We start from the raw sequence: 19,993 nt of genomic DNA, 5'->3' as shown, positions 1-19,993 counted from the left end.
GGATCATGCTCCTTGTTATATTTCAAAGTCATAGGCATACCCAAGGTCATCTAAGTTTTCTTCTATATTATCTTCCAGAAGTTTTATAAGTAAGCATATTACATTTCAGTCTGTGATCCATTTGGGGTTAATTTTTGTGGGAGGGGTGTCATGTCTGTGTCTAGATTTTTTTTCTTTTTTGCATATAGATACCCAGTTATTCTAGCACCATTTATTGAAAAGGCCGTATTTGCTCCATTGAATTGCCTTGACTCCAAAGGAATCAATGATCAGTTGACAATATTTATGTGGGTTTATTTCTTGGCTTATAATTTTGTGCCATTGATTGATCTGTCTATTCTTTCCCCAATACCACACTGACTTGATTACCGTAACTTTATAGGAAGTCTTAAAGTTGGGCAGTATCAGTCCTTCAACTTTCTTCCCCATCAATATTGTGCTGACTACTCTGGGTATTTTGCCTCTCCATATAAACGTTAGAATCTGTTTATCAACATCCATGAACTTGCTGGGATTTTGATTGGGATTGCATTGAATCTATAGATCATGCTGGAAAGAACTGACATCTTGACAATATTGTCATTCCATACATAAACATGGAAAATCTCTCCATTTATTAGGTCTTTGATTTCATTCATTGGGGTTTTATAGTTTTATCCATAGAGATCTTGACGTATTTTGTTAGACTTATACATAGATATTTCATTACTTTTGGGTGCTAGTATAAATAATACTGTGGTGTTAATTTTAAACTCAACTTGTTTATTACTAATGTATAGGGAAGCAATTGACTTTTGTATATTAAGCTTTTATCCTGCCAGCTTTTTTAATGCTTATTAGTTTCAGGAGGGTGGTGTTTTTTTGTTTTTTGTTTGTTTGTTTTTGAGTCAAATTTTTGGGATTCTCTTTGGGATGAGATTAGCATGTTCCCTAGTTTCAGTTACATACAGTCAATGAATGTTTGGAAGGAGATGATCTTTCTGACAGATTATCAGAAAGTCAATGTAGGAGAATAGTAGTGAGAGATATAGAAACCCTGTTTGGATCATTTTTCCTGTCTCTTATTTGGAACAAAAACTTTAAACCTCTGGTGGAAGGGTAGCACATATTATCTCTTTCGTTGAAGGCCCCCTGAAGCTAGTGGAGGAAACAGGAAATTAAAAAAATAATGATAATAATAAAAGAAAAAAGAAAAACCTTCTATTCTGGAAGGAAGAATAAGAAATTGCCCTTGACCTAGACCACTAGAGATTTACTTCTGCTGGTTGAGAGGCAGAATTACCAAGAAAGCTCTTTTTTTTTTTTTTTTTTTTTTTTTTTTTTTTTGTGAGGCACAAAGGGACAGATCTTGCCTAAGACTGAGGATAAAGAAATAAGTAAAGATAATATTCCCACCTTCTATCACAGGGTAGCTAACAATGAATGACAAGTAACACTAGTCTATCATTGGGAGAAGGGCAAGAAGATAGAATGACATTCTTTGAAGCTTAGGTTCACAGAAAAGACTAAACTCAAGAGTGCAAAGGAAACCCTGAAAAATGTCTTTTAGAAACTCAGCCTCAACCTCAAGTACATGGTAATGCTGGAGGAATGTGAAGTCAATAGTGTGGTTAAGGCAAACAGAACTAGAAACACCCAAACCCTAGGCAACTCCTGATTATGCTGACTCAACTTTTCACATTAAATATGTAGTGGAGGTGTGTCCAATTCCAAACATAAAATACTATATACCTCAGACTTTACTCTCCCACACATGATACTCAGCTTTCAACCAGAAATTACAAGATACAAAAAATGCAAGAGAAAACAGCCTTCTGTTGAGAGACAATGTAATCTCCAGAACCCAGATGGTGAAGCTATTAGGCAGGGTATTAAAAAGAAAAAATTATGATTTATATGTTAAAGTTCTAGTGTAAAAGTTTAAAAAGGTGGTTAATTTATAAGAACATATGGAAAATTTTAGCAGAGAAATGGAAACTGTAAGCAAGTAGCAAATAAAAATACCAGAAATAAAGCTATAGTAACAAAGAAAAAGATAAGTCAAAACAAAGTATTCAAACTAAAATAGAGAAAGAGAGAAAAGCCAGTGCATCTGAGAACCATGGGGTAATGTCAAATGGTCTCAAATATGAGCTTTTGGAATCACAGGATGAAAAAGAAAATAATGAGGAGAAGAAATATTTGATAATTGCTAGAATGTCTCCCAAATAATGAAAAACTTTAAATCATAGATCTGAAAATCTCATAGAACACTCACTAGAATAAAATACTAGAAAGGAAGAAAAGGAGGAGGGAGGAAAGGAGGGAGAGAACCCCTAGACACATCATACTTAAACTATTAAAAACCAAAGATAAAGATGAAATCTAGATGGCAGAGAGGGGAAAAGACACATTATATACAGAGGAACAAAGGCCAGAATTTAAGCAGATTTTTATCATAAACTTTCTAAGCCTGAAGATGATGGAATGTCATTTTTGAAAGTGCTGAAAGAGGGGGGGAAATGACCACCCCAGAAATCAGCACCCAGTTACTTTACCACTGGAAAACAAAAAATGTAGACTTTATGGACAGGAAAGAAACAAGAGAATTCATTATCAGTAAACTTTCACTACAAGAAGTTATAAAGGTGGTTCTTTTGGTAGAAAAAATATACCAGACAGAAACTTGGATCTATGCCCACACCTAAAAATGTTGCACATGGTACAAATAAAGGTGAAAATAAAATTTATTTTTCTTATTTTGGTTACTATAAAAGATAACTGACTAAAGAAGAATTAGTAGCAATGTATTTTGCATATACAATGTATAAATATTTATTGAAACCATTTTAATATTTGGTTATTGAGAAAGCCCATCAAAGTTTATCGCCATAAAACCTCAAGATCATTAATTACCATATCACTTATTCAACACCCACCAGACATCCAACAAAAATCATTCAAAGGTTTTAATATTTTTAAAAATTTTTCTAAAATTATGTCTATATTTTCTCTAAAATTTTTTTGTCTAAAAGGAAACTTATTGTGTGAATACTTGTGGATGATTTTTATTGTGGTTCAACTTCTAAGAATGACTTAATTGCTTTTCCCACTCTGATATCTTTTATGCTTTATAGAAAAAATGGCTAAATTGCCCAATTTGATTCATAACAACAGTCTCCATTTGTTTATCCCAGGCATTTTTCCAATAGTGTTCTCTAAATTTATGGTATTATTTGTCTACCCTCTTCCCCTCTTATCTAAATTCCAGTTCTGCTTTGGGTAAAATTAGATCTTTTTTTTTTTTTTTTTTTTTGAGAGAGAGAGAGAAAGAGAAGAAAAGAGGTGAGAGGGAAAGTCTTTTATTATATCAGGGGAAAATCCTTTTTATTCTATAATTTTTCTTGTTTTGGGCAGAAACAGATACGTTAAAAAACAGGGTTTTTTTTGTTTTTTGTTTTTTGTTTTTGTTTTTGTTTTTTTTTTTTTGCTGCAAAAAGCTTCATTGTTTTCATTTGGTCCACGGCTTGGGAGAGGGCTACAGGTGGTTAAAAAGCTGCCTAGTGGCTGCAAGGAGAGACTCGGGCACAAGCCCTGGCACCTGGGGGATGTCAGAGGGACCCTGTCAAAAGCTGCTGGGCTCCAGAGACTTCTAATCGTGCTCGAGGGTGAGCCTTTCAAAGAGATACTCACCCAGGCCAGCCTGGAGGCCGGAGAGCCTGCGGAGATTAGTCAGATGGTCGCCCATTTGATGAGTTTCACCTCATCTAGGAAGTGATTCTCCAGAGTCACAGAGATGGGGGTCTGCACGGGCAGAACTCAGGGCAGGAAGATCCAAAAGACCTGCTTCAGGTTCTTCTCCACCAGCCGGGCGGCTTCCACAGCGTCCAGAGTTTTACCCCACGCATCTTGGGACGGCGCGTGCACGTCCCGGAAGAGGGCGCAGCTGCCGCGCTGGTTTTGCGTCCTCAAAAGACGCTCAGCGCCTTCCGGCTTCTCCTCAGCCACCCCGCGGGAGAAGCGGCCCACGCCCTCCAGAGCCACTGTGGAACTAGAAGCCCAGAGAAAGGTAGGTGTAGGAGGCTCGCAGGTGCTTGCCGACTAGGCGGTTGACGGCGGCCTCCACCTCTGTGGAACAAACTCTGACGAATCTGGGAGCTCATGGTTGGTCGGTAATGAGGAACCAAGTTCAAAATCGGGTGTTGGCTGGCCCCAGGGGCAGAGGGTGGGCAAAAAGATGGCTCCCGACGTTGTGACTGGAAAAAAGGTTGGAGGGTGGTCAGAGGCTGGTAGAAGGGCCGTCCCTGGTTCTGTTCCGTCCAAACGCTGTTGAAGCGAGAGAGGGATCCGGAGGACTGCCGGGCGCACTGCCAAAACCGTTCGTATTTTTATATGCATGTTCGTATGTCTTTTTCTGTGCATCTAAATGGACTGTTATGCTTCTAGGTTAAGCCAAACATTTGATCAGTTTTCATATGTTTCTGTGTTAGAGTGGGCAAAAGAAGTCTGCCACAAAAATTTTGTGGTGCTTAGTAAATATAAATTCGATACTACCAGAAGTGATGTAATGTGGTAGATGAGAAACCCCATCCAACTTAGACCCCATCCAACTTAGACCCCAACCGCTTCAACAGAAATCTGCACTTCTCATGCTTTCTGTTTATCTCACAACCCTTCATAGACTTCTCATAACCTACAATGATCTCCATCAAAATAGAAAAACAAGGTTTTTTTTTTACTCTGTATTTCTGTTTGTGCTCACTGTCATTACTAAACAGTGTATTGACGATTGTTGTCCTGTTGTGTGTGCGTGTGTTTTTCCTTATACGCAAGACAAAATGAGATTAGTGAAGTGCTGGGATTCTCATTAGGGGAGTGACTTAGCTCACCTTGTCCACACTTCAAAGATTTCTGTTGCCTCCACCAGCTAGCAGATCTAAACTTTACAGTAGTCCCCCCCTTATCTGTGGGTGATATGTTCCCAAACCTCCAGCTGATGAAACCAGATAGTATACCAAACCCTATATGCACTATATTTTTCTATACATAGAAACCTATGAAAGTTTAATTTATAAATTAAGCATAGAGATTAACAACTAAGACATAATAAAATAGCACAATTATAATATACTATAATAAAAGTTTTATAAATGTGTTTTCTCTCTCAAATTATCTTATTGTACTGTACTCATCCTTCTTCTTGTGATGATGTGAGATGATAAAATGCCTACATGATGAGATGGGGTGAATGACGTAGGCATTGTGACATAGTGTAAAACTCCTGTTGACTTTCTGATGGTATGTCAGGAGGATCATCTCCGTCCAGATAATGGTTGACCGTGGGTAACTGAAACCATGGAATGCAAAACCGTGGGAAATGAAACTGTGGACAGGGAAGACTTCTGTACATTTTTTCTTCTCATTACTAGAAAAAGAAAGTCATTTCCAATCCATTTTTAAGACTAGACTCCCAGGGTAAGAAATAATAAGGAAGACTTAAAAGGTCATCTAAAGTTATTTGTGACCAAGTTTATAGCTTTTCTCAATTTTCTCAGTTGTTATTAAATGGTGACTACATTTGTACAACATAGTCATTGTTTATTTTGATCACCACAAAATGTCTGTAAAACATACTTGTAAAATGTAAATTGGATAATAATTCAATAAATTGTCTCATAAAATTTAATCTGTCTTCTATAATAACAAACATTTTTATTTATTTATTTTCTGAAAGACCCAGCATTCCTAATAGATATTATACATTTTTGTTTCTAAATATTTTATTTAAAAAGAGAGGGGAGCTCCTGGGTGGCTCAGTCGGTTAAGCGTCTGACTCTTGATTTTGGCTTGGGTCATCATCTCATGGGTTCGTGAGATCTAGTCCTCTGTTGGACTCTGCACTGACAGTGCACAACCTGCTTAGGATTCTCTCTCTCCCTCTCTCTGCCCCATCCCCACTCTCTCTCTCTCAAAATAAATAAATAAACATTAAAAAAAAAAAGAAAGAGAGGAGCACAAATTATAAGAGTAAACCCATGTAATCAATTCTCAGATCAAGAAATAGAACACTAATCTGTCATTCCAGAACTCCCACTTGTCTCCTTCCTAGTGATTGCTGCCACCAAGGTAACTATTATCCTAATTCACCAAATTATTTTTACAAAATTTTTACTTTTATAAAAATGGAATCAAGCACTGTAAGCCTTTCTGTACCTGACTTCTTTAGTTCATGACCATGTTTGTGAGATTCAATCCTACTGTTTTGCACAGCATGTTTGTTACTTTTTGTGGCAGCATGGTATTTCACTGTATGACTTTATTCATCTATTCAACTACTGATGCTGTCCATCATTTATCCTTATTATACATATACATACATATACATACTCGATACAATGTACAGTGCCATATTGAATACAAATGGTGATAGTGGGAGATGTTTACTCATCCATTCCCAAAGTCAGGGGGGAGTTTTCAATATTTCACACTTAAGTATCATTTTTATGACAGTTTTTTATACATACTCTTTATCAGTTTAAGGTAATTCCTTCTCTTTATTAATAATTTCCATTTTTAGGTCAATATTCTTTGTTACAGAAACATTTCTTTTATTCCTAGTTTGCCTGGAAGTTATTTTCCCCCCTGTAGTCTGACATTTTATCAAATGTTTTTCCTGTGTCTGAGACCTATGGTAATGTTCCCTGTTTTGTTCCTGAAATAAGTTATTCGTGGTTTCTCTGTTTTTCATTGCTTAATCTTGCTAGGAGACTATCAATTCATTTCTCTTTCCAAAAAATTAATTTTTTAACATTTATTTTCTATTGCGTATATTTTCTGTTTCATTTATTTTTGTACTTTTATAATTTATTTTCTTTATTATTACTTATTTTTTCTTCTATACTTTTTCTTGAGTTTAATATAGTTTCATCTTCTTACTTCTTGTGATGAATACCTAAACAATTGATTTTCAGATTTTTCAGTTTCTTAATTATGAATTTAAATTATAAATTTCCATCTCAGCACAGTAATAACTAAATGATGTCTCAAAATACTATATTTCGGTTATTTTTCAGCTCAAATATTTTATTAGGCACTATGACTCATCTTTTACTCATTAATTATGTAAATATGTTGCTTAATTTCTAGAAATTTGAAGATTTTATATTTATTGTTACTGATTTCTATCTTCATTCCACTATAATCAAATAATATATTTGGATTATTGAAATCCCTTTAGATTTGTTGGGTTTGGCTTTTTGGCTCCAATAGAATTTATTTTTGTAAATGTTCCATATACATTTGCCAAAATTGTGTATTCTATCATCCTTTGGTACATTTTAACATAAAAGTATTTTCATTTTGTTAATTGTGTTGCTCAGAATATCTAGCTTTACTAATTTTCTGGACGGTTTTTTTTTAAGAGTTACCAAATTAGATGTGTTAAATTCCCCCTCCTTGAATGCAGATTTGTATATTACTCTTTTTAAATCTGTCCATTTTTAGCTTTATTAGTAGGTGTATACAATGCAATTTTTATACCTTCCTGGTGGGTGGGATATTTTGTTACTATTAAAGATTGCTTTTAAAAATATTTATTTATTTATTTAGAGAGAAGGGTGGGGAAGGGCGGGGTGGGGGGGACAGAGGACCCGAAGCAGACTCTGTGGTGGCAGCAGACAGCCTCATGCAGAGCTCAAACTCATAAACCATGAGATCATGACCTGAGCCAAAGTCAGATGCTTAACCAACTGAGCCACCCAGGTGCCCCAAAGATTGCTTATTATCTTTAGGAATGTTTCTTGCCTTAAAATAGATCTTATCCCATATTAGTGTAGCAAAGTTAGTTTTCTTTTGGTGTTTGTATACTCTTTCTCATTAGGAGCACATAGTTAGGCTTTTAAAAAATATTTATTTTGAGGGGGGGGGAGAGAGCAAGTGTGCAAGTACGCAGGGGAGGGGCAGAGAGAGAGGGAGAATTCCTTCTGGAATTTTTTTTCTTCTTCCTGGAAAACTCCCAATAGTATTTATTTTGAGTTTGTTGTTGTCAAATCCCAGTTTTTGTCTGGAAATAGTTTCTCTCTTTTTTTTTTAAAGAAGATATTCAAAGACTCATGTATTATTTGTTTTTACCTTCATGCATGTGGGAAAAGAAGGGAGTGTCAATTAACCTTTTGTGGCCTGAAAAAGTCACAAACTATAATATATTTTTGAAAACAGTGATGTCAGTATAAATACTGTTACCAGGATAAAAAGTTATAAAATAGGCCAATCAATCAGAATTACAAATACTTTAGGGACTAAAGGTTATTTTTATAATATGGAACCATTGCTGAAGTTCAGTTATTTTACCAAGTTCCTTTGTTAGCATTAACTCTAACATGGAAATTATGAATCAAAATAATAGCTGCAATAAAAGAAGTTATGTCTTTGGAGGAACCAAGATGGTGGAACAGCATGGAAGTTTTGTGTGTCTCACGTCCATGAAATACAGCCAGACCAACATTAAACCATCCTGCACACCTAGAAAACTGATCTGAGGATTAAAACAACAATCTGCCCAACCTGAACCACAGAACTAAGCAGGTACATGGTGCAGAGAGGTGAACTGGGGGAGAAAGAAGCTGCGGAGGGCAGGGAGCCACTTTTGAGTGTGGAGAAAGGATGGAGACAGGGAGGGGGAGAAGAATACGGGAAAAGCACCCTCCCCCCCCCAAAAGCAGCTGGAGATAAAGTAGAAAAGTGGAAAGAGCCACAGGGACTGAACTAAAAGGGGAGAAGGAGAAAGGAGAGGGTTGAAGTTCCATTAAGACTATAAACAGGGGGACCACAGAGCCTGAAACTCTGCAGCTCGATACGTGGTGGTGGCACTCTGGTGGGAAGGGTGAGTCACCAGGAGCAGAGTGGAGTCCTGAGTTCTTCAGGCCACACGGGGAGAGGTGGTTACCCTGCTGGGAGGACACCTGGTAGAGGCTGTGTGGGTCCCCCAAAGGCAAGGCCCTGGTGGACCCGGAGAACAACCACATTCACTGGTGCTGGAACAGTGTCATTAAGGGAGAAGCCTGGTGCCAGATGTGAGTTGTGATTTTCCTTAATCCCTGAAATGCTGCTGCTACACCATTTCATGAACTTTTTCTGGGGCAGGCTGGCACCCGGCCACAGTCTCTGGGCATTGGCAGTGGCACGGTCCAACAAACTTTCCTGGGTAGGTGAGACCCTCCTGTAGAGGGGCAGAATGGATCAAAGCAGTCCCTTGGAAGTAAGGGGTTGGGAAAAACAGCCACATGGGAGACAAAACTCAGGAGGGAGGTTCTGCCTGGGGCTTGGTCACAGACTGTGTAAAAGCAGGGAGTGGACAAAAGCCGGAGACAAAGGACGGGTGCATGATTGCTGACTGGGGAGAACAGAGTGCTGATACTAGAGACTGGGTAGCTGGGTGACTCCATTTTCACCACTCCTGAGCATGTGCATACACACCTACAAGCACCACAACAATCCACCTCGGTAAGCTAAGCAGCTCCATCTGTGGAGAACGGAGCCATTACACTAAGCCCTGCCCAACTGGGCCAACCTCGCTCTTCAGGAACACAAGTTTCTCCACCTGCTTAGTTTATGGACTATAAAGAGCTTCATAGTCTGACTTCTAGGGGAAAACAAAGTAATTTCAGTCATATTTCAAACTGTTCACTGGTCCATCTATTCAATTTTCTTTCTTTTTAAAATTTTTTTCTCTTTTTTGTTTCTTTTTCTTGAATACAGAAAGAAAAAAATCATTTTTATTAAAAATATTTTTCTTTAATTTTTTCTATATGTTTTACTTTTCTGTATTTTTTCTCAAATTCTATTTTACTTCCCTCATTTGATTTTTAGTCTACTTCAGTGTATTCATTTATTCAAATTTTCAAATGATTTCCTTTTTTTTCCTTTTTTCCTTTCCCCCTTTTTCTCTAGTCTTTCAAGCCCCTTTCAACACCCAGACCCAAACACACCTAGGATCTAGCATCATTTGTTCAATTTGTGTGAGTGTGTTTGTTCTTAAGATTTTAATTTTAATATTTTTATAATTTTATTTTTTTTACTTCATTAATTCCTTTTCTTCCTTCAAAATGATGAAACGAAGGAATTCACCCCAAAATAAAGAGCAGGAAGAAATGAGAGTCAGGGACTTAACACAGATACAAACAAGATGTCTGAAACAGAATTTAGAATCACTATAATAAGAATACTAGCTGGAGCCAAAAATAGATTAGAATCCCTTTATGTGGAGATAAAAGAAGTAAAAGCTAGTCAGGATAAAATAAAAATGCTATAACTGAGCTGCAATCTCGAATGGATGCTGCAGTGGCAAGGATGGATGAGGCAGAGCAGAGATTCAGAGATATAGAGGAGAAACTTCTGAAGAATAATGAAGCAGGAAAAAAGAGGGAGACTAAGGCAAAAGAGCACAATTTAAGAATCAGAGAAATCAGTCACTCATTAAAAAGGAACAACGTCAGAATCATAGGGGTCCCAGAAGAGGAAGAGAGAGAAATAGGGGTAGAAGGCTTATGTGAGCAAATCATAGCAGAAAATTTTCCTAACCTGGGGAAAGACACAGACATCAAAATCCAGGAAGCACAGAGGACCCCCATTAGATTCACCAAAAACCTACCATCAGCAAGGCGTATCATAGTCAAATTCACAAAATTCTCAGGCAAGGAGAGAATCATGAAAGCAGCAAGGGAAAAAAAGTCTTAACCTACAAGGGAAGACAGATCAGGTTTGCAGCAAACCTATCCACAGAAACTTGGCAGGCCAGAAAGGAATGGCAGGATATAGTCAATGTGCTGAATCAGAAAAATATGCAGCCAATAATTCTTTATCCACCAAGGCTGTCATTCAAAATAGAAGGAGAGATAAAAAGTTTCCCAGACAGAAAAAAATTAAAAAAGTTTGTGACCACTAAATCAGCCCTGCAAGAAATTTTAAGGGGGACTCTCTGAGGGGAGAAAAGATGAAAACAAACAAACAAAAAATAAATAAAGACCAAAAGCAACAAAGATTGGAAAGGACCAGAGAACACCACCAAAAACTCCAACTCTACAAGCATCATAATGACAGTAAATTCATATCTTACAGTACCCACTCTAAATGTCAATGGACTCAATGCTCCAGTCAAAAGACATAGGGTAACAGAATGGATAAGAAAACAAGATCATCTATTTGCTGTTTATAAGAGACCCACTTTAGACCCAAAGATTGAAAGTAAGGGGATGGAGAACCATCTATCATGCTAATGGTCAACAAAAGAAAGCCGGAGTAGCCCTAGTTATATAAGACAACCTAGACTTTAAAATAAAGACTGTATCAAGAGATGTAGAAGGGCATTATATCATAATCAAGGGATCTATCCACCAAGAAGACCTAACAATTGTAAACATTTATGCGCCAAACTTGAAAGCACTCAAATATATAAATCAACTAATCAGAAACATAAAGAAACTCATCAATAGTAATACCATAAGAGTAGGAGACATCAGCACCCCACTCACAGCAGTGGACAGATCATCTAATCAAAAAATCAACTAGGAAACAATGGCTTTGAATGACACACTGGACCAGATGGACTTAACAGATATATTCAGAACATTTCATTCTAAAGCAGCAGAATGTACATTCTTCTCCCATGCACATGAAATGTTCTCCAGAATAGACCACATCTGGGACACAAATCAGCCCTAAGCAAGTACAAAAAGATCGAGATCATACCGTGCATATTTCAGACCACAATGCTATGAAACTCAAAGTCAATCACAAGAAAAAATTTGGAAAGGTAACAAATACTTGGAGACTGAAGAACATCCTACTAAAAAATGAATGGGCTAACCAAGAAGTTAAACAGAAATAAAAAAGTATATGGAAGCCAATGAAAGTGATAACACCACAACCTAAAACCTTTAGAACACAGCAAAAGTGGTCATAAGAGGAAAGTATATAACCATCCAGGCCTTTCTAACGGAGAAAAGATCTCAGGTACACAACCTAACCTTACACCTTAAAGAGCTGGAAAAAGAACACCAAATAAAACCCAAAACCAGCAGAAAACAGGAAATAATAAAGATTAGAGCAGAAATTAATGCTATAGAAACTAAAAAAAAAAACAAAAACAAAAACAAAAAAAAACAGAACAGATCAATGAAACCAGAAGCTGGTTGTTTGAAAGAATTAACAAAATTGATAAACTACTAGCCAGTTTGATCAAAAAAAAAAAGGAAAGGGCCCAAATAAATAAAATCAAGAATGAAAGAGGAGAGATCACAACCAACACAGCAGAAATAAAAACAGGAATAAGAGAATATTATGAGCAATTATACACCAATAAAATGGGCAATCTGGAAGAAATGGACAAATTCCTAGAAACATATACACTACCAAAAGTGAAACAGGAAGAAATAGAAAATTTGAACAGACCCATCACCAGTAAGGAAATCGAATTAGTAATAAAACATCTGCCAAAAAACAAGAGTCCAAGGCCAGATGGCTTTCCAGGGGAATTGTACCAAACATTTAAGGATGAGTTAACATCTATTCTCTTGAAGCTATTCCAAAAATAGAAATGGAAGGAAAACTTCAATACTCTTTCTATGAAGCCAGCATTACCTTGATTACAAAACCAGACAGAGACCACACTAAAAAGGAGAACTATAGACCAATTTCCCTGATGAACATGGATGCAAAAGTCCTCAACAAGATATTAGCCAACCGGATTCAACAATACATTAAAAAAATTATTCACCACAACCAAGTGGGATTTATACCTGGGATGCAGGGCTGGTTCAATATCCGCAAAACAACATGATTCATCACATCAATAAAAGAAAGGACAAGAACCATATGATCCTCTCAATAGATGCAGAGAAAGCATTTGACAAAATACAGCATCCTTTCTTGATAAAAACCCTCAGGAAAGTAGGGATAGAGTGATCATACCCCAAGATCATTAAAGGCATATACAAAAGACCCAACACTAATAGCATCCTCAATGGGGGAAAACTGAGAGCTTTCCCCCTAAGGTCAGGAACAAGACGGGGATGTCCACTCTTGCCACTGTTATTCAACGTAGTATTGGAAGTCTTAGCCTTGGCCGTCAGACAACACAAAGAAATAGAAGGCATCCAAATTGGCCAGGACCAGGTCAAACTTTCACTCTTTGCAGATGACATGATACTCTATGTGGAAAACCCAAAAGATTGCACCAAAAAACTGCTAGAACTGATTCATGGATTCAGCAAAGTTGCAGGATATAAAATCAATGCACAGAAATTGGTTGCATTCCTCTTCACCAACAATGAAGCAACAGAAAGAGAAATCAAGGAATCGATACCATTTACAGTTGCACAAAAAAGGTGAAAAATCTATACACTGAAAACTATAGAAAGTTTATGAAAGAAATCGAAGAAGACACAAAAAAATGGAAAAAGATTCCATGCACCTGGATAGGAAGAACACATAGTGTTAAAAACGTTGATACTACCCAAAGCAATCTACATATTCAATGCTATTCCTATAAAATAACACCAGGATTTTTCACAGAGCTAGAACAAATAATCCTAAAATTTGTATGGAACCAGAAAAGACCCTGAATAGCCAAAGCAATCTTGAAAAAGAAAACCAAAGCTGGAGGCATCACAATCCCGGACTTCAAGTTATACTACAAAGTTGTAATCATCAAGACAGTATGGTACTGGCACAAAAACAGACACTCAGGTCAATGGAACAGAATAGAGAACCCAGAAATGGACCCACAAACATATGGCAACTAATCTTTGACAAAGCAGGAAAGAATATCCAATGGAATAAAAACAGTCTCTTCAGCAAGTGGTGCTGGGAAAAGTGACATGCAGAAGAATGAACCTGGACCACTGTCTTACACCATACACAAAAATAAACTCAAAATGGATGAAAGACCTAAATGTAAGACAGGAAACCATCAAAATCCTTGAGGAGAAAACAAGCTAAAACCTCTTTGATCTTGCCTGCAGCAACTTTTTACTCAACACGTCTCTGGAGGCAAGGGAAACAAAAGCAAAAATGAACTACTGGGACCTGATCAAAATAAAAACCTTCTACACAGCGAGGGAAACAATCAGCAAAACTAAAAGGCAACCAACAGAATGGGAGAAGATATTTACAAATGACTTTCAGACAAAGCGTTAGTATCCAAAATCTGTAAGAACTTATGGAACTCAACACCCAAAAACCAAATAATCCAGTGAAGAAATGGGCAAAAGACATGAATAGGCACTTCTCCAGAGAAGACATCCAGATGGCCAACCAACACGTGAAAAAATGCTCAACATCACTCATCATCAGGGAAATACAAATCAAAACCACAATGAGATACCACCTTCCACATGTCAGAATGGCTAACATTAACAACTTAGGCAACAACAGATGTTGGTGAGGATGAGGATAAAGAGGATCTCTTTTGCATTGTTGGTGGCAATGCAAGCTGGTGCAGCCAGTCTGGAAAATAGTATGGACGTTCCTCAAAAAATTAAAACTAGAACCACAGTAGGACCCAGCAATTGCACTACTAGGTATTTATCCAAAGGATACAGGTATGCTGTTTTGAAGGGGCAAATGCACCCCAATGTTTAGAGCAGCACTATCAACAATGGCCAAAGTATGGAGAGAGCCCAAATGTCCATTGGTGGATGAATGGATAAAGAAGATGTGGTATATATATATATATACAATGTAGTATTGCTCGGCAATCAAAAAGAATGAAGTCTTGCCACTTGCAACTACGTGGATGGAACTGGAAGGTATTATGCTAAGCAAAATTAGTCAGAGAAACACAAATATCAGATGACTTCACTCATGTGAGGACTTTAAGACACAGAACAGATGAACATAAGGGAAGGGAAGCAAACATAATATAAAAACAAGGAGAGGGACAGAACATAGGAGACTCAAATATGGAGAACAAACAGAGGGTTACTGGAGGGGTTGTGGGAGGGGGATGGACTAAATGGGTAAGGGGCATTAAGGAATCTATTCCTGAAATCATTGTTGTACTATATGCTAATTAATTTGGATGTAAATTAAAGAAATAAAATTAAAAAAATAAAAGAAGATACATCTTAAAATTTTTTTTAATGTTTTTTTCATTTTTGAGAGACAGAGATAGAGCATGAGTGGGGCGGGGCAGAGAGAGAGAGACAGACAGAATCTGAAGCAGGCTTTAGGCCCTGAGCTGTCAGCACAGAGCGCCATGCGGGGCTGGAACCCATAAACTGTGAGATCATGACCTGAGCCAAAGTTGGATGCTGAACTGACTGAGCCACTCAGATGCCCCTGTCCTTTTTTTAAAAAAAAATCTTGTTGGTATTTCTTCATAAATATTAGAAAGGTCTATAATTTCAAGGCCAAGTGCTATCATTTTACTAACTAGTACCAAGAGATATTAAAGCTTATCTGAGGAAAAAAAACTAACAACAAGCAAAACAAACAAACAAAACAACAACAACACAAAAAAACCCCCAAAAAACCCCAAAACAAAAAAGTTTAGTATTATAACCAGGAGAATATGGAACATGTAGATAAGAAATATGACATAATCAGGGCCAATGAAACATTAGGATAAGCCTGCTGTTAGCATTTTGGGAAAAGTTTCTCTTCAGAGTATTCTTTATTTCCTCTTGAAATTGTCATGCTTGCTTACAGCTTTTATAATGACCTTGATGTCTTGCTAAGTTGACACTGATGATTTCCTTGTGGAAAGATGCAAAACGTCTCAGTCCTTGGTAACACCGTTGAAGTGCTTAACTGACCAGCATGAACACAGCCCTACCTATTAGACAAATCAAAGGTGAAATAAAAGATATCCTTATTCCTTAAAGCCAACTTGAAGAAGTTCTGTTACTGGTGCAAATAAATAACCTAAGGGAAAGGTAAACAAACAAACAAACAAACAAACAAAAAGAAGTAAGCCCAGTGAAACTTTTGGCAAAGGGAATGAGATAACATTTGAATAAATCAGGCCCTATTCTTTCTGAACATGGGTTCAGTGTGCACTGTGGTAATTGAAAGGTAGGGATGGTTAACTGAATTCAAATGATTCAATTCATCGGGAAGGAAGACAGTGTGGACATACACCTAAGTCCTACTCTATATCCTATTTTACAGCATTTGTTTTAGTAAGAAAAATAGTTGGGGGATTTGTTTTAACAGTATGTTTGAATAGGAAAAGCTCATGACTTCTGAGAATTCATTCATTAATTCAGTATCCATGGAGCCACTCTGTGTCCTAGACACTGAGGTTGTAAAAAGATGAATTAAAAATTCCTGCATTCAAAAAGCTCCAGATCTACATTTAGGATAAGATTTTAGTCAGAATCTTCTCCTAAGCCATAAATAAGGAATTCACCTCTGAAAGCCATACTGCTTTTGTGGTTGCAGGGGATTAACATTATCCTGTTTTATGAATTGATATGTAAATTTAAATTTTTGTTGAAAATGTGTAAATTTTCGCATGGATTGAACTAAAGTGATGCTTTAGTTACTTAAAAAAGAGTAGTTAACTTTCACTACTTGCAGTGCTTGAATGGATAATTTGTTTTCTGGTGTCCAATGAGATTTTTTTGCCTAGATTTTATTGCTTATATAGGATTAGAGATTTGTTTTCACTCTGACACTTTATGAATTATTTTTCTTAACATTTGCCAAAACTCCCATGGCAGCATATTGGCCAAAACAAATTTCACCCTTTAAAGACATAAGTTCAAAAGTCCCAGAAACACTAATGAATTATAGTGTGATGTGAAATAGACAAATAGTTAATATAAACTAAATTTTGGGATTCCAGCAGTTGAGGATTTGGGGCTTCATAATGTAGTAGCTATTTTCAGTGTTTTAGTTCGATGCCTGTGTCAGAGACAGATAAACAAAGGGAACTCATCTGAGCATATAAAACTATGTTCTAGGATTTTTGAACTCTTTTCTATGTGTCTCTATCATGATAATGTTTCCTGTTCTGGTCCTGAATGTCCGGGAAAAGGTCACTGGGGATTATTGAGAAGAAGGTGCTGCAGTGCTTTTCCCTATGTCCTGAAGTCCCTTTGTCTGGTTTTCCCCCATTCCTCAAATCCAGATGTTTCCTGGCATAGTGGATACTTTTTCGTCATTTTTTCCCCTTATAGCAATAACCTTCTGTCCTCTTGGGGGTTTACATGTTGTTCAGAGAATCTCATAAAAATCACAAAATGTATATTTTCTATATAATTTTAGGAGCACTCAGTTATGAATCCCTATTACAAGATTATAGCCCAGTTTCTGATATGGTGTACACATTTATGGCAAGTAGGACTTACTGTAAATTAAGTAAATAATCTATACATTTAGTAAATATTTATTGAGGACCTATATGCACTGGTCTCATTGCTAGGAATACTGTGTGCAGGAAGATAAACTTCCTGCCATCAGGGGCTAACATCCTGGTGAAAATGCAGATAAAATAAAGGAATATCTAATATTATATCAGGTAAGGGCAATGAAGAAATAAAAAAGTTGGGTAAGGGGATAGACAGTGACAGGGCATACTATGAACAAAAGCATGTCAAAATAAAGTAAATACAAAATAGGAGTTTCCATAAAGACTTTAAATTGTTATTTCTATATTTTATTATAATTTATTCATATTATCAATGTTATTGGAAATATAAAATGCAAGATTCATAACAAAACCTTTCACGAAGTTTCTTTGTATAGTTACTTAAATAAATTGATTTTAAAATGATGTGTAAAATTAACATTTTCTGTGGAGAAATCAGAAGTAATCAAAAATAATTTTGTTAGATTTTATTCAGTAACATTTCATGGAAAATCAAGGGGTTTTGCTAAAAGTGTTGTTAGCTTACTGTTTTTTATTTGTTTGTTTTTTGCTCCTGTAGACTTAGTAACCATTTAAAAGCTGGAAGAAACCTGGTTTCCACAAATGGAACCAAATGCAACCAAATGGAAATGGCAGAAGAAGTATATTATCTTTCCACAGCTCTTCTGAGAAAGGCAATGAAGTTAGGCTTTATTTAATACAGATGTACCACTGCTAATTTTCTTTCTGAGGATGGACTTGACAGTGGCCTTCTAGGCATACATACACAGATGTGTAACATATAATATATTCAACCCAGCTGACCACAGAACCCTTGTGTTGCTTTTAGAAGTGGCAGAAATGTTGAGGAATTCATATTAAACCTTCCACAGTAAAAATCTCCACTGCTGTTTTGGCCACAGAAGAAAGATTTGCAACTACATTTGCCTGCAACTTCAGGCAGTGGGTTGTGCTTTCTAATTATTGCACAGTTTCTGAAATATTACAAAATGTTTCACATTTTCATGTCTTCTGAGTTGGAAAAAATATTTTTTGGTGAGAAAACTACTAACTAAGCCATTGCCAAAAATGATGGAAGTAAACCTTAAAGGACTCTGTAGGGTGATTTGAACTTCCAGTTACTAAAATAAATGGCTAATTATTTTATGGACCACTTATTCCTTTATCAATTAATCTAAAGGAAGATGACTTTCTTTTTCAATCGTAGCAAGGAGTATATGCTTTTAAAACTTCTGATGCATTATTTTGAATGTCCTCAATGATGACTAACATTTTCCCTTTGGCAAAAGATACATATATATATTTCAAAGAAACATCCAAAAATTATTGGAAGCTGATTTGGGAAAGAGGATAAGAGATTGGGTTGGATATTTTTTTCTCTTTTATAAAAACCAGAAGTTGTAAAATAAAGTGACTGACTTTTCAGTGCAGCTGGGGTCATGGTTACCAGGGAAGAACCCTGGAAATATACAGCATTATTGGAATACTCCCTAAGGGAAAACTTTGAAAGATGACATTCAGTGAAGTGCCAACATTTCTTTATATATCACAATTACACCTCCAGTAAGGGAAGATAATATGAAATAATGTAAATTTATTATGGCACCACAGGGAAAAATGTGAGAATAGAGGCAGTATTCCTAACCAGAATGTTAGGAAAAGCAACATGGCAGAGATGGCTCAGTTTTTGCTCTTGAAGAATGAGTAAGATTTGGATGTATAGTAAAGGAAGTGAATTCCATCCCATGGATGGAAATGGAAGCAGGGAAATGCAAGGGATATGTGTGGGATAGGAAGTAGGTCAATGTGACTGAAGTAATGTTTTCATGTAGAAAAAGAGGTAGGCAAGGTATGTATTGAAGGTGTTGACTTTAAGTGCCAGGTACTCAAGGAGTTCTGATTTATATTATGCTCAGTGGAGAATCACTGAAAGTTTGTGTGAAGAGTCATGGTATGGAGAAAATAGGACATGAGGAAGATTCATCTGGTAGGAGAGTGCATTGAAGAGAGAGGGGACTGGAGAGAAGGAAGTTAGACATAGGCTGTAATGGCAGAATAGATGTGATAAGAATCTGCATTGTGATGTCATCTTGTGCTGTTGAGTGGGAAAACATGATGAAAATATACATTTCTTACCCTCAAAATGTAAGAACATTCAGCTAAAGCCAATATACATGTTGGAGTAATGCATCGGGAAATATACATTACCTCACTAGTTTTTTCTTTGACTTACTTAGGGAGTGGGAAAACATTAATTCTGCTGTCAGGCAGTAACAACAAAGATTTTTAAAAATCTGAATGTCTCAGTATGCCACAAATATCCTTTGTAAAAATCCATTAAGATTTCATATTGTATTTCACTATTGAAGATCACCTTTTTTAAAGGTATAAAGATAGATCCTTAGCTAGTACTTCTTACTTGTTGCAACGCACCATGTTCAAAGCTGTGAAGTAGCAAAGGGGAATCATAAGTAGAAATTGCCTTTAGAGAATTGACAGTCTAGAAGGGGAGATGACGTACCTTTGGATGTGGAGAATTCAAGGGCTAAGGAGAGATTATATTTAGCTATTAAGGGAACATTTGTTGGAGAAATGGCTCTTGTGTCTGGCCTGGAAGAATGTGTAAGATCAGGAGAAAGGAAA

At 36.6% G+C, this 19,993-nt stretch overlaps 1 protein-coding gene and 1 pseudogene across 2 annotated transcripts in view; one reads left to right on the top strand and one right to left on the bottom strand.

Moving 5' to 3' along the window:
- Positions 1 to 3,326: 3,326 nt before the first annotated feature.
- Positions 3,327 to 4,142, bottom strand: LOC125921923 (ferritin light chain-like; annotated as a pseudogene).
- LOC125921920 (arylacetamide deacetylase-like 2) overlaps positions 3,962 to 19,993 on the top strand; it is a 195,919-nt gene continuing 179,887 nt past the window's right edge. Inside the window, exon 1 of one of the 2 annotated variants that reach the window (XM_049629681.1) lies at positions 3,962 to 4,048. The gene's annotated coding sequence lies outside the window, so the exon portion shown is untranslated. The remainder of the gene's footprint in view (positions 4,049 to 19,993) is intronic. The other variant, XM_049629682.1, reaches the window with a different exon arrangement.

Source organism: Panthera uncia, chromosome C2, assembly GCF_023721935.1.
Source record: "Panthera uncia isolate 11264 chromosome C2, Puncia_PCG_1.0, whole genome shotgun sequence".
Taxonomy (NCBI): Eukaryota; Metazoa; Chordata; class Mammalia; order Carnivora; family Felidae; genus Panthera; species Panthera uncia.
Note: the sequence above shows the minus strand (reverse complement) of the source record. Positions and strands in the feature narration are given on the sequence as shown.